Below are 14,646 nucleotides of genomic sequence, written 5' to 3' on the forward strand. Positions count from 1 at the left end.
CACAAGAGCATATTGTAGGTCGGGCTTTAGAATGTCCTGCCGCTTTAGAACGCTCTAAAGACGTCCCTCTTTAATTTAATATTACTATACATTTCACTAGTAAAATGTATACTTATAAGTATAATTAATCTTACAAAACTCTCATAGCGTTCTTTAAAATGCGACGTTGTCCCACGATTACAATATATTAAGAATAAATTTTAAGAGAAAATTCTCTCCATGTATCAACTTGCACAAAGTGTGAGAACAAGATCGGCCCAATTTTGTTCGCATTCGATTTTGGTCACAAAGTAGGTACCAAACGAAAGATCTCGTCAAGATAATCGCAGATATGTCAGTTTCAGAGTGTACATATTTAACGTTCCAGAGATATCCGGCTCCAAAAATTCCAAAACCGGGTTGGTGCTGTAGCAGTGTGTTGCCGGAACGCACTCATTGGCTACGAAATAGAATGTTTCTAGACGCAAAGGGCGCATTGTATTGTATGAAGATTAGGCTTATAGGACGTCGATCTGTAGATAACAACAACCTCCCTTGGAGGTTCGTCCTGCGAACGAAGACTGTACCTTCTTGGGTCGTTTCACTTTTGCGCGCGAATTACATTTTTAATGAAGTCCGCTTGAGCAAACGGGGCTGGAGATCCGTGACGGAGAGAATGTCGCGACACGAATCGACAAATTAAGTGTAACGACGTTATTTATCTATAATACTTATTTTGAAAACACGATTTATCTGGTAAGTCGCGTCCATGCTTCGTGAACTTTGCGGACTTCTGGAGGGGAAAAAGTCTTTCTTCGAACGTACAGCGATGGACAGAATGGTCGCGACACTTTTTTTATGAGTTTAGAAACGCCCGTAGAATCAGGTTTACGTTTCTGAAATATTTCGTCTGGGGAAAAGTTTTACTTGAAAAATAGCGTCGGAAACGCTGAAAAGGTTTCGAAATGGCAGTCGAATAAAATATTCCTCGTTAAAAAAAAAACAGTGTCGCAAACATTCTGTCCATTACTGTACGTTCTTCTTCTGCTTCTCGGGATCATTACATTCATTACACACCGCTACGAATATGCTGTTTATGTCGCGTCGCGCTTCGCCGGCCTATCACGCGCCCGATATTTGTATCGCTTATTTATAAGTCGATTTCAGATTGCAAAATTAGAATCTGGAGTCGCGGATGTCATCGAACGCAACCGATACGATCCGTTTCGTAACCGATTAATTTCGATGATCTAACCGAGCGGACTGCATCGTATAATTTTTTTAGCTGCACATGATAACGATCCGCGTATTTGCGCTCTGGCGTACAAATCGCGATAAGAAGGAAAAACTTTCCAAACGGCACAGGTGATCGTTGCGAACTCGAAAAGTTTAAAGTTCTATACGAATTAGCGTAATCTATTCAAAACGAATTTCCTCGCTGGGAAAAACATCCGATTAAATATTAATCGGGCAATCCAAGTACATAATAACAAACGGATGTGTCCGGTGAAACATATGATTAGTTTTTCAATCAAATTTTATCGGATATATCCATAATTTAATCGGGAAAAGTAACCATCGGAAACACTATTTAATTGATTCATCCGATGGCGATCTCTCTCAGTGCACGAATTAGCGTAATCTATTCGAAATTAATTCCTTTCCGATCGGGAATTCTCGTCTCTACGAGAATCCCTCATTCGGGAAAGAGCTCGGAATCGGTGCACCGAGAAAAATTTCCATCGGATAAACCAATAAAATAGGGTTTCCAATGGTTAATTTTGTCCGATTAAATTATGGATACATTCCATGAAATTTATCCGACAAAATACAGTTACCGATAAAATTACATTGAAACACCGATCACAATTTAATTGGATATCCGTTTGTTATCATGTAATTGGATTATCCGATTACATTTAATCGGACATTTCTCTCGGTGCAGGAATTTTTTGGAACAGAAGTGGGGGATGCGGATTATAAAAGTGATTCTCTTTAAAGTCTCCGAGTTATCCGGGATAGCCTTCAAGGCTCGCGCGCAGAAGATGTTTCTACTATTGCCGATTAAAGCAAACGCATCGTAAAACAGACGTACATTCCTTCGTCCGCCAAATTTACGCCGTGCACCTTGCCGTCCACCGGCATCAACCATCGCTCGCAGCACCTCTCTCTCTCTCTCTCTCTCTCTCTCTCTCTCTCTCTCGAGAGAGAGAGAGAGAGAGAGAGAGAGAGAGAGAGAGACGAACGAGCGAGCGAGCGAGATCGCCGCCCCCCCTCCTCCCCCACCCCCGATTCGTATCCGCAGAAGACGCGATGCTAATCCGATTAAACCGCGCTATTCCGCATATGTTTAATGTCGATCGGCATCAATAATGCATTCCCGGCTTGAATGCCAGACAAATGTCAGTTGCCGCGCTTGTTTCGAAGCAAAAAATAAAAGAAGGATATACCGCGGGGATAACGCGAGATAACTACATAATTCGCGTTCGCAGATTCCGGGCACGCGCGCGCGATACGATGTATCTAACGATCGATCGGAGCATCGACCGTCGGCCGCTCTAGTCCTTGCGTTGTAAAAGAAAGTATGCAGTGTCGCGGAAACAATGAGTGACAGTTACGCTATTAATAACGGAAATGTACAAATTTGTGCGCTCTGACGAAAATTAGTTTTCTCCCACCCTTGTTGCGCATTGTTTAGATCTGTCGGGAAATTATGAAAAATTACGAAATTAAAAACGGGCTGCTCGCTTATTACGTAAGGTAATCATTTTATTTGCGAATTATAAATTTATCGAAATACGAGCATACGCGCGGAGAGAATTCTCTCTTGAAATTTATCCTGAAAATCATATAATCGTGGGATAACATTTCGATGAATTTTATGAGAGATTTGTGAGATTTTGGTGTGCATTTTACTAGCGAAATGTATGGTAAAATTGCAGAAAACTCTCGCAAAATACTTCGAAACGCCGCGTTGTTCCACGATTACATGATTTTCAGGGTCAATTTGAAGAGAAACCTCTCTCCGTGCACTTTTAATAGATGGCCCCAATATATTGCCCGCAATAATTATTATAATGGTGTAAGAAAATTGATAACCGACACAACTGGCAATTTTAATTAGTGAAACTTTATTGCGAAAAAATATCACCTCAGCCAGAGTTTGAACCTGGACTTCCCTACACTATGGGCGGGCGACAATTATTATAATGTTACGTGAAAGTTTTTTACAGTGGAGCTCGATAGAGACACGCGGCTGTGCGCCGTAAATTATTTTAGCTGGTTCTGTCGCCGCGGATAAATGTCGAAATACTCGTCCACTTCTTAGAACAGTGTTCCGTCTTGTGTTCCGTGAGACGTAATCGGCGATAGAATGTTAGAGACACCGTCTTTTTTTTTTAAACTTGAGGAATCAGAGGGAACTTTCGAAAGCTTATTTTGCACACTTCCAAAAAATATCTTACTGACGCAGGTAGATTTCTAGGTGTCGCAACAAAAATTTGTCGCAATTTTTGGTGCATCTGTTAGAAAATTGTAGCCTACAAAATTTACAGCCACAACATTATAGTAATACTTTCTGGAAAGTTTAGGTTTCATGATTAAATATTCACATTAGATATAAGAAATGAATTTCGATATCATAGCTAGAACAATCTTCGTAAGGAACATAACTGTTTATGTACCATAATCAAACGTTATAATGGATGGGCGTCCACAGAAAGACTTTCTTCCTAACATTCGCTAGCAGTTCAGACAGAAATTCTGTTTCTGTTATTTAAATTGATTAATAGGATCCCTCGGCCATCTTTCTTACCCACACAGTCAAATATAGTTTTTGCGCTTGCACTTTTTTTATTGGCGCTTTTATGCGCAAAATAATACCAGGATAAGTTGCGGACCGCATAGTAAAACATTTTTATGCTCTCAAAACACTCGCAATCAGTTCAGAAGTCTAATAAAAAAAGATATTGGCCTTTGAAAATTTCAATTCGTAGTTTGTGTTAAATTTGAAATGGGCTTTGTAAAATTGTAAAATTCTTCCACGTGATTAAAGTAGGTACGCATAAAGACAAAACCAGGGACAGTCGACTTTATATTAAAAAAACGAAGAGCAATTAAACATATCTCTCTATAAGTGAATGAGGTTTAAAGTGACAAGTGAAATGAATTACAAGCGCAAGAACCATATGTGTCGGTAAAATAGATGGCTGAGGGATTCTTTTACATAGAGCACATATACGATTTCGCTATTGGCTATTTATTTATGTATCTCAGTTATTTTTTCGTACCTACACTGAAAAAAAATCTGATGGATTCAACCAGTCGTCTGTTGGAAAATGGACGAATCAGAATTCCTTTAGGATTTACCAGATGTGTAGTGAAGTCTAGCAAACTTCTGGTTATGAAATATCTTTCATGGTAAATCCTAAAGGAATTCTGGTGAATCCTAAAGGAATTCTGACTCGTCCGTTTTCTAACAGACGACTGGTTGAACCTATCAGATTTTTGTTTTCAGTGTAGAAAATTGTTGCTGCAAGATCTATTTTGAGTGCAAAGCGTCCACAGACACCGGCGGATCCTTTATTAACATAATTTTATGGATGGTTCTTTTAATACGATTTCGTTATTAATTGTCTTTTGTATTTGTACGTCGTGAAACGGCGCGAGGATTACTCAGAAGTGTGTCCAGTCTCACTTTCCGTACGAGAGCCGCGGGTCATTCGTCACTTCGACGTCACTGAATACATCGCGAGGTCGAGCTATCTCCACGCGCGGCTAACAACTCCAGGTATACCCGGAAACATGCAAATATCATCGTTCCGAATGCAGGACGGTTGCGTAAGTACCGCGATAGCGGCTAATAATCGCGGGAGCCACTGTGAAACGCCGCGGCTCCAAGTTATTTCACGCTCGACGAGTCGCGCGTTTTATTATGACGAAAAATGCATTTGCGCATCGCGACTCCGATTCTCGATTGACCGAACCGCGATGGATCCGCGCAGGCTCCCCAAACGCCACGATAATGGATAAATCTCGTGTCCTGTTATACGATCCGAGCCCTTCACTCCGAAACAATAACCTGCCTGGCATTAACAAAAAATATTCCAATGCAGCGATAAATACGTCGATAGCAAGAGCGAATCTAGAAAATTTTTTCGGGGAGGGGGGGGCGCAAAGCTAGCAATCCAATTTATTTCGTAAAATTTGCGACTAAGATTTCGCTCGCGTTTAAGCGCTTTCTTTTTATACTATACTGTATCATAATATATTATATGCATTTAGTTCAGTCCTATTGTTGCATCTGTCCCAAAGCGTTCAATAAATAACGATTCTCTCTCTCTCTCTCTCTCTCTCTCTCTCTCTCTCTTTCTGCCTTTCTCGCGATGCTAGGTGCTAGCTCTATCGGTGATTTTAAGCGCAGACTGCACACATGCTTACTACAGTAGAGAGAGTGAACTAATCTTATGCATGAGACGTTGATACACATTTTTAGCATACAATGGTTATATTTCTATACAATGTGTTTTAGATTTATCTCTTTACTTTTCTGTCTTACTATTATTTTATTTTTCTTTTCTTCTTCCTTTCATACTGTACTGTATCGATATTTTATATGCACCTAGTTCAGCCCTATTGTTGCAATTGTAATAATGGCCATACGCTGGACCTGTCCCAGAGCGTTTAATAAATAACGATTCTGATTCTCTCATTTCAGTCGTGGAAAATATCTTCGCAAGCGCGAACGAAACGGTCCTTTCCCCCGACTTTGCGAAGGGAAACTTTTTATCTTATCTTAATTCCTATCGCCTTTCGAAACCGATCCTTGACCGATATATTTGGGACTTTTAAATACAGCCGCATAAACATATCCGCGGCTGCATTCACGGCCGTGATACGAAAATGTCACCATATTCGATCGTTTTACGGTTTCTCTTTAATCGCGGATCGGCCCGGCGTGTGTCGCTCGCATAATCAGAGAAACTGGTTGTTTCTCCGACGTTACGAGTGAAACGCGCGTATAAGTCTATTGAAATTCGGCGCTCGCCTCGCGAAAACGCGCGCGAGAATGAAAGGAGACAGAAGCGTCGGCGCACGGCAGGGCCGATCGCTCATTTCACCGCCCGTGTCCCGGAGCGACGCGACGCGATAAATATTCAGCTCCGCGAAACGGCTCCGGGAGGAAGAGGGTGGGGGAGGGAGGGGGCGCGAATTTGTTTTCAATAACAGAGATATACACGGCGTTTCTACCGAGCGCGTCGACGCGAAGCCGGTGGACGGCGAGGGCGTGTTTCACGTGGCGGATTTTCGCGCAGGGGGCGGCGCGCGTTGAAGCGATACGATCCGGACCGGAGAAATACGCGCGTTATCAGTGCGGCAATATCGGAGTCACTTTCACCGTATTGAATAATACCGTACTCGTTGCGCGCGGCTCGTTTAATTGCCCCTGCGAGGCCCCTCGTTTCGTTCGGATACACAGCAACGCGACGGCGATAACGAGTGCGCGCGCGCGCGCGCGCGGTATCAATATATGTAAACTCGACTTAACAAACGGTTAATCAGCGAGCAGCGGTAATTAAGCAAAATGTGCGCGCGTGTAATCCGCTTCTCTCCGCTTGGCATTATCGAGAAATAATCGAGCATGCGGTGGCGAAAAACAGCCGATTGCGCCGGCCATGTCGGAGACGAGTTCACTCCCTACTCAAGACCGAATCAGATCAGTAATTGCCGACTCGGAGTGGATTGGGACTGGCGAGTGTCCTTTAGCCAATGAGAGCAGAGCAGCGATGTAATCGGCTCTCATTGGCTGGAAGACAATCGTTATTCGCCAATCCCAATACGAGTCAGCAATTGCCAGTCTGATTCGGCCTTTAAGCCTGCGATCGGCGCTTCAATTTTAACGCGCGTTAACAAACGTCTAGCATCGGCGAAGATAACGACCGTCGCGAATAATTTACGATTCACACGGGTATAATGCGCTGCCAGTTGCATTATTCATCTTATAATAGACGCGAGAAAATAACATCTCGCTTGGTTAGCGACGCGAGGGAATTAATTCTCCTTAATTATTTTCTTTTATCATCTGGGTAACGCAAAGGTGTCTCGCGAATTATGCCAATAACAAATTCTCCGACGGAGGGCCCGGCGTTGTTTTTCTTTTTTTTCCACGGGAGTGCGTCTTGTCGAATGACTCGTCGAACGAAGTGGGATGCCATCATCTCGAGATAAAAAGTTTGCTTCGACGGAACGAATGTCTCTCGCGATTCGCAGGGTGAACGTAAAACGTGTTACGAGACAATTTATGCGGGCGAGGAGGAGGAGGAGGAAGAGGAGGAGGAGGAGGAAGGAGGAAAGTATCTCCCGTAGGTACGTGGAGCCGCGGATACGGGCCAATTATTTTTTGGAACGCACACGACGCCCGTATAGGTATGCGCCGATCGAGAGCGAGGTCGAGATAAGCAGAGGCACAAGTCGAGTTACGATGAGAGAAAAATCGAGCCGTGCCGTTCCGCGCTTTTCCGCGCTGTTATCAATCGACGATTGGTCCTCTCCCCTTCGGGGTTCGATTCTTGAATCATTCGCGGGAAAAACCATGGTGGAAGTATACAAGGTGAACCATTGCGCATGAAGAGAGGAGTAGCTCCTTCCAACCAATAAGCGTTGTGCTTTTTTTGCGTGGCGGCAGTTCAAACAGATCATAACCTAACCTAACTTTAAAGAGGTGTCCGCAAAAAAGCACGGCTCTTATTGGTCGGATCGTCCCTACTACTTTTAGGCTACTGCGCATCCACGGGAACGGTTCACCTCGCATACTTCCACCATGGGAGAAACGTACGCGAAAATTCCGCTCTTACGAGAAAGCTGCAGGCTGATTGGCTAAAAGTCGCGCGAGCGGCCAATCACCCTACAACTTTTCTGCAAGAGCAAATTTTTGTCGCATACGTTCCTTTTGCGAACGATTCAAGAATCGAACCCCTGCACGGAGAGAATTTTCTTTTAGAATTTATCTTGAAATTCGTGTAATCGTGGAACAACGTGGCATTTTGAAGAATCTTATGAGAGTTTTCTCAAATTTTACCATATATTTTACTAGTAATCGTGTAATCGTGGGACAACATGACATATTGAAGAATTTTGAGTCTTTTCAATTTTACCGTACATTGTACTAGTAAAATTTAAAAAACATGATATTTCAAAGAATTTTCTTTTAAAATTTATGCTGAAAATCATGTAATCGTGGGACAATGTGGCATTTTGAACAAATTTATGAAATTTTTTTTGAAATTTTACTAGTAGAATGTACAGTAAATTTTCAAAGAACTCAAAAAATTCTTCGAAATGTCACGTTGTCCCACGATCACATAATGTTCGGGGTAAGTTTAAGAGAAATTTCTCTCCGTGTGGAAATATCTACACACGAATCGATCATCCGGCCTCGTCCCCGACAATTAGGCTACGTTCAGAAACACGTCATCCGAGTCTATCATTTTATCCCTGTTGCTCAGCGATTATTAAACAAGGCTAAAATGATACGCTGGAACACTCGGGCGAAGTTTCCGAAGTCTTACAATTAGCGTGAACGAGAGGAGGCGACGCGTTCGCCAAAAATTACATTGATCGAGGGAAAGAGAAAGGGGAGAGATCTAAAGGGGGACGGATAAGGAATGAAATGAGGGGGAAAAATTCACGGCCGGTTTCGGCCGATTAATACGACCGAGAGCTCCGACGATTGTGTGTCTGCGGCTTTATCTTATCGCGAGAATTAAAAATACACAGCGGCCGCGGTCGTATATTGATCTTATATCGGCGCGAACAAACCGATCGGTTGGTTGGCCACGCGTAACGGAGCGTTCGCGAGCGTTTTCTCGGAGATACCGAGCGTTAGACGGTTATAGAGGCATCGAAAGCGCAAGTTACGCGAGAGCTTTGCGGGGTAACTTTAGAGGCCGGTCGCACCTCTCGGTCCGCGCGACACGCTCGAAGAAAGATCGCGGCTTAATCGAGCGCGCGGATATCGAATGAAACGCGCGGTACGCGAGACAATAGCCTTAAATCGGCTTTGAGACTCGGAGGATTACGGGATATCGAGTTGCGGTCGAGCCGGCCGAGTCGCAATTCGCACGCGAATAGACGCGGAATCTATTGAAGATAAAATAAGAACAGCAAATTAAAGATCGCTCCTATATTTCGCGAAAATTAAAGGGAAGCGCGAGTCGAAATTTTGGTACTATTTTGACACTTTTAAGGATAATTTACACCTACTTAGCTGATCTATACACCTACACAGACCAGCAAAATAACCTACTTCGATGACATTATATTTTTTTACTCCTCACTTGAATCTTTAATTCTAAAAATTTACTTTAGCTCCTACTTGAAAGGATCTACTTTAATGCTAAATTGGCAAAAGTAGAAATTTTCGACGCTATCAGTTTTAAAGTAGGAGTAAATTTTGTACTTGCCGTTCGACCTCTTTTACTGTCTCAGGTCCTACTACATAATAGATTTTAAGGTTCAACATAAGGCCAAAATTTCGACTCGAGAGACCATACGGTCATTTTGTGAGCTAAGAATGGAATCTTTGATTATAAGAGAAAGGTCATTTAATGAAATAAATTAAAAATGAATTAAGTAAGTACATTAACGTGTAAACGTACAACGTTGTTTTGTCTTCATTAGTATACCATTGCATAAATAAAGAGTCAAGAATACATATGCATAATTTAAATATAAAAAAAACGATACAATAGGAATCTCTTTTAAGCGATAAATCTCAGTTTATTTGAATAACAAAGTATTATACTTGAAATGTAGAAGAGTCAAGGGCCAGAGAAGCACGAGTGATATAGGATGTTGTCGTTAAAAGTGTATAATCTATTATCTGTAGTCCGATGGTGAGCTGAACATTGTGTCCTCGTCTGGACAAAAATAACCGTAATTATCGCATGATATTAATCGAGCGCGGAGCTGCCGGCTCCTCCGCTCCGCGAGATTATTGCAAATTCGTGCGCAGTGCTCTTTTGCAAAACGAGCCCATCTTTATCTCAGTGCATACGCACAGATTACCTCTGACCCCGATTGCCTATCGTTCACCTTCGCGCTGCACAGAGATAGCCGATCTCCTCGAAAAACGAATCGGTCGCTCGAGAAAGAGAACAAGAGGATATTCTGCTTCGCAGAACTTTCGAGATTGCCAAATGCCTCTCGTTGCGAAAAAATATTATCATATTATGGGAATTCTTAAACGACACGTGTCTTCTACTTTAAATGTTCTAAGTGAGTTATTAATATCATTTTTCGTTTTAAAGTTAAGAGAGTTGAAAAAGGTCAAACGTTAGTTGTTTGTAATAACGAATATAGAAGAATCACCAGATAAACGAGAATGACATCTGCATCACGGAGATAATTGTTTCTTATTTTATCTAGTTTATCCTGAAAAATCATGTGATCGTGGGACAACACGGCATTTTGAGCAACTTTATGAGATTTTTGTTTAATTTTATTATACATTTCACTAATAAAATTTCAAAAAATTCTCATAAAATTACAACGAAGAAATGTGAATCGCCAGTAGTTAATTAACGGTAAAAAAATGGTTAGACTTTGGGGGCTGGCAAATGGTTTATTTATTTAAATCCGACGTTTCGACCATACGGGTTGTGGTGCTTTTCATTGTTCTCCGAGTGATGCCCAGAGATGGATGTCAAACCCCCTGTTTTTAGTTTAGTACACCGAGAAAAACTTTCATCGGATAAATCTATTAAATAGTGTATCCGATGGTTAATTTTACTGATTACGTTTTCCCATTAAATTATGGATACATCCGATGAAATTTATCCGATGAAATGCAGTTACCGACGAAATTTGATTGAAAAACCGACTATATTTTTCATCGGATATACAATCTAATTGGATATATCCGTTTGTTATGTAATTGGATTACTCGATTATATTTAATAGGACTTTTTTCCAACAGTTCTTTTTATCTCATAAAATTCTCCGAAACGCCGCGTTGCCCCGCGATCGCATGACTTTCAGGACTTAAATTTTACAAGAAAATTCCGCGTACGGCGCGTAAAGCGGCGGACTCGCGCCCTTCTTGCAACGCCGCCGTTTTAATTACGGACAACAAACATTTTCTTGGCGAGTGCATTTTTTCCGCGGCGCGCCGCGAGCGAACCGAAGCGAGTCGAGCCGAGCGGAGTCGAGAGTTTCCAACGAGTTTCACCGATCGGCGCGAGAAAGATTTGTATCACGAGTATCGGAGGCATTATGACGCGAGCGTTAGACAGGCCGGGAAGAGGGGGGGGGGAGGGGGAGATAATAAAAACTCGGGCGATCGATGGACCGATCGTGCGTTTCGCGACTAGTTTCGAATGAACTTATCAAGAGCCGCTCGAGCGAGACCCCGGAATCGTCGATCATTATCCGCTCGCCCGTAATCGCCGATCAAGAGGTTAATGGGACGGGATTTAGCAACTTTGGCGAAGGGGCCAGGTTTCGAGAGCCCCCCGGCCGGGCACTCTCGGCCGCCTCGATCTCGCTCCTCTCCCGGATGATAAAGCGGCCGCGCGGCACCGCGTCTTTGCTCTCGATCCTTGGGAAAATTTACTTTAAATAAAACTCGAGTTTTCAAAAGTAACCTTTCAAATCGAAGAGTTTACTTAAGAAGTTTTGGAGTCATTTTGGAGACTTGAAGCAACTTTTGGATAGCCAAGCCTGTCGAAGTTCCCGCTAGAGGGCCGCGCGACATAGCACTTTCTCGTAAGAAGAAAACCGCGCGCGGTCTTATTATAAATTGTATCACATACTTTTCACGCAATTCGTAAAGTTTTCTTTCAAATTCTTAAAGTAAGTTTCAAGTTTAACCAAACTTAAACAAAAGTTTAAAGTGTACAAATTCACTTTTAATATTTCTTATTTTTCTAAAGTATAATAAAGCTGTAAGGTTTTCAATATATTTTCCCAAGGGAACGGCCGTCTCCCGCATATCGCGCGCGCGACGCAGGGGCCTCGTTTGCGAACGTTCGTAATTAATGCGTTTCTCCGTTGATAAATGAATTTGCCGATGCAGCGACGTTTACGCGCGCACCTGCGCGGCCGGGCCGCGCGACAACAAGATACGCGGCGAAGCCGCGCATTAAGACGTCGTCCGTCATATCTCGTGACGTATCGCTTCCGCGCGGGCAGCCCGGGGTCCGCGCCCAAATATTTGCGCCCCCGTCCTCCCCTCGTCCCCTTCTCGCGGGGAGAGAACCGCGAGGTGGGTTCGAGCGCGCGCGCCGTGCGGCGCGCACGTGTGTAAATACGTACAGATGCACGGGTGTGTTAACAAGTGTGTCGTAATCGGCAAGGTCGTCGGGAAACGCTGACGTTGACGTCGGCACCGACGTTGCGTTTCAACGACGCCGTTGACGACGGTGACAGCTGAAAAAGAGAGAAAAAAGGAGAGAGAGGGGGGAGGGAGGGAGGGAGAGGGAGAGAGAAAGGAAGAGAAGGCGCACACCGTCCGCAGAGGCCAATCAGCGCGTGTAACGTGTATTGTTTCGTTATGTTTTAATGTTACCGCTCGGCTCTCCGCGCGCGCCGCTATCGCGCTCGCGCGAATGGCCGCGATGTCTCGCGACGAGCCGGCGAGAGCTGAACGCCGCTGATCCCACTTACGCAATTTTCGCTCATATAGCACGCGATATCCGTCCGATGGATTCCGGCCGGCGGTCTATGCGATCTCGAATCGGCTTCTGAACGGTTCCGACGGATATTCATAGGCAGAGGAAAGCCCCCGATTATGAGATAGGCTTCTAATAAGAGAGATAGCAGTTTTTCAACATCCCAATTCAAATCTCGCAACTGTTACACAATCCAACATGAATAAATGTTTTATTAAACAGAGATTTTACTCCAAGAGCAATAAATGTACGGAGGGACCAACAGATGCCTGTGTTAATGTAGTAGAAACCCCGCTATCTCTTATTAAGAGCCTATCTCATAATAGGAGACTTTCCTCTATATTTGTGACGTCTCGAGCGTCCTCGAGCGGCGGCACTGTGTCGCCGGAGGATTTAAGGGAAATTCCAGACTTTACTTCCGGAAAGAGAAATGTTACGTCTTTGGGATCCGAAAGAAACTGTTTTAATCTTACGAGAAAAAGTATCGGCTGTCATTTGGATCAATCTCGAGGGAAATTTTACTCCTTTCCTCACATTTTGCGTGAGGTGATGCGAGATGATTCTGTGATAAGGTTCCCGGTATGTTAAGTATTTCTTCAGAGAAAAACTTGTCAAACGTTGCCTTTCACAAAACCGCGTAAATTAAACGTGAAAAATTTGTCGCAAATAATAGAAACGCCTTGTACGGTCGGGTTGGATCTTATTGTTGGTGCCAATAATATTGTTTGCGCATATATCTTTTTACGACACGGCACCGCGCGGCGATAAATTTCAATCTTCAGACACGATCCGAGTTTAAGACGAAGTAACATGCCTAATTAAATTGATAATTTAATCAGTCGACGTTAAACGAGCATCCTTTAGAAAACGAACTGTTGGGAATTTTGTGCGTGGAAAGAACTTAATTCCTATGCGCCGCGCGATTGTGGCTCAATTCCCGCGATCACTTCGGCAATTACTTGTCAAGGCGAATAAGCGTCACCCGCGATAATTCCTCGTAAATATTTCTACGCGCCGTCGTTAAGCGATACTGTCGGTGCGCAACGTAGGAGTTACTTTCCCTCGCTTTCGTCGATTTCATAACGCGGGACCGCTGACCGTCTTTATTTAATCGCACGCCGCGTACGATCAGCCGCTATTATCGCGTCGAACAATTGACGGTGCAAAGTGCACGCGGGATAAAATCCGAGAAAGACAGTGAGAGAGAGAGAGAGAGAGGGAGAGAATCATTATTTATTTAACGCTTTGAGACAAGTCGTAAAGCGTCTATTATTACAGAGAGCGATAAACTAAATCAAAAGTATAGATGTAAGTAGGACGAAGTAGAGAATAGAAAGAATGAATGCAAGAAATGTTAGAGTATGTGCAGTAGTATTGAAATCACTATACACTATTAACAACTCAAATTGAGAAAGAGAGAGAGATAATCTTTAAAATCTTTATTTATTAAACGCTCTGGGGCTCCCCTAGTCTCCTGAAGACCGAATCAGACTAGCAATTGTTGACTCACATTGAATCGCGATTGTCCTTTGGCCAATAAGAGCAAAGCAACCAGCGATTTAGTCGGCTCTCATTGGCTAGAAGACGATAGCCAATCCCAATTCGATCCGAGTCAACAATTGCTAGTTTGATTCGGCCTTAAAGCGTTAAACAATGTTACATAGAAAGATGAAGAATGATCATGAGAGAGAGAGAGAGAGAGAGAGAGAGAGAGAGAGAGAGAGAGAGAGAGAGAGAGAGAGAGAGAGAGAGAGAGAGAGAGAGAGAGAGAGGAGATATAGAATCTTTATTATATTAAACGCCCTGGTACATGTCTCCTAAAGTGTTAGACAATGTTACTTAGAAATAAGAATATAGAAGATTAGAACGTAGGAAAATGAATGATGATGATGAGAGGGGAGAGGGAGAGGGAGAGGGAGAGAGAGAGAGAGAGAGGGGGGGGGGAGAGAGAGAGAGGGAGTGTGTGTGTGTGTGTGTGCGCGCGTGTGCGTGTGCGTGT

The sequence above is a fragment of the Vollenhovia emeryi genome, unplaced genomic scaffold, assembly GCF_000949405.1.
Source record: "Vollenhovia emeryi isolate VEMERY1.0 unplaced genomic scaffold, V.emery_V1.0 DF939199.1, whole genome shotgun sequence".
Classification (NCBI taxonomy): domain Eukaryota; kingdom Metazoa; phylum Arthropoda; class Insecta; order Hymenoptera; family Formicidae; genus Vollenhovia; species Vollenhovia emeryi.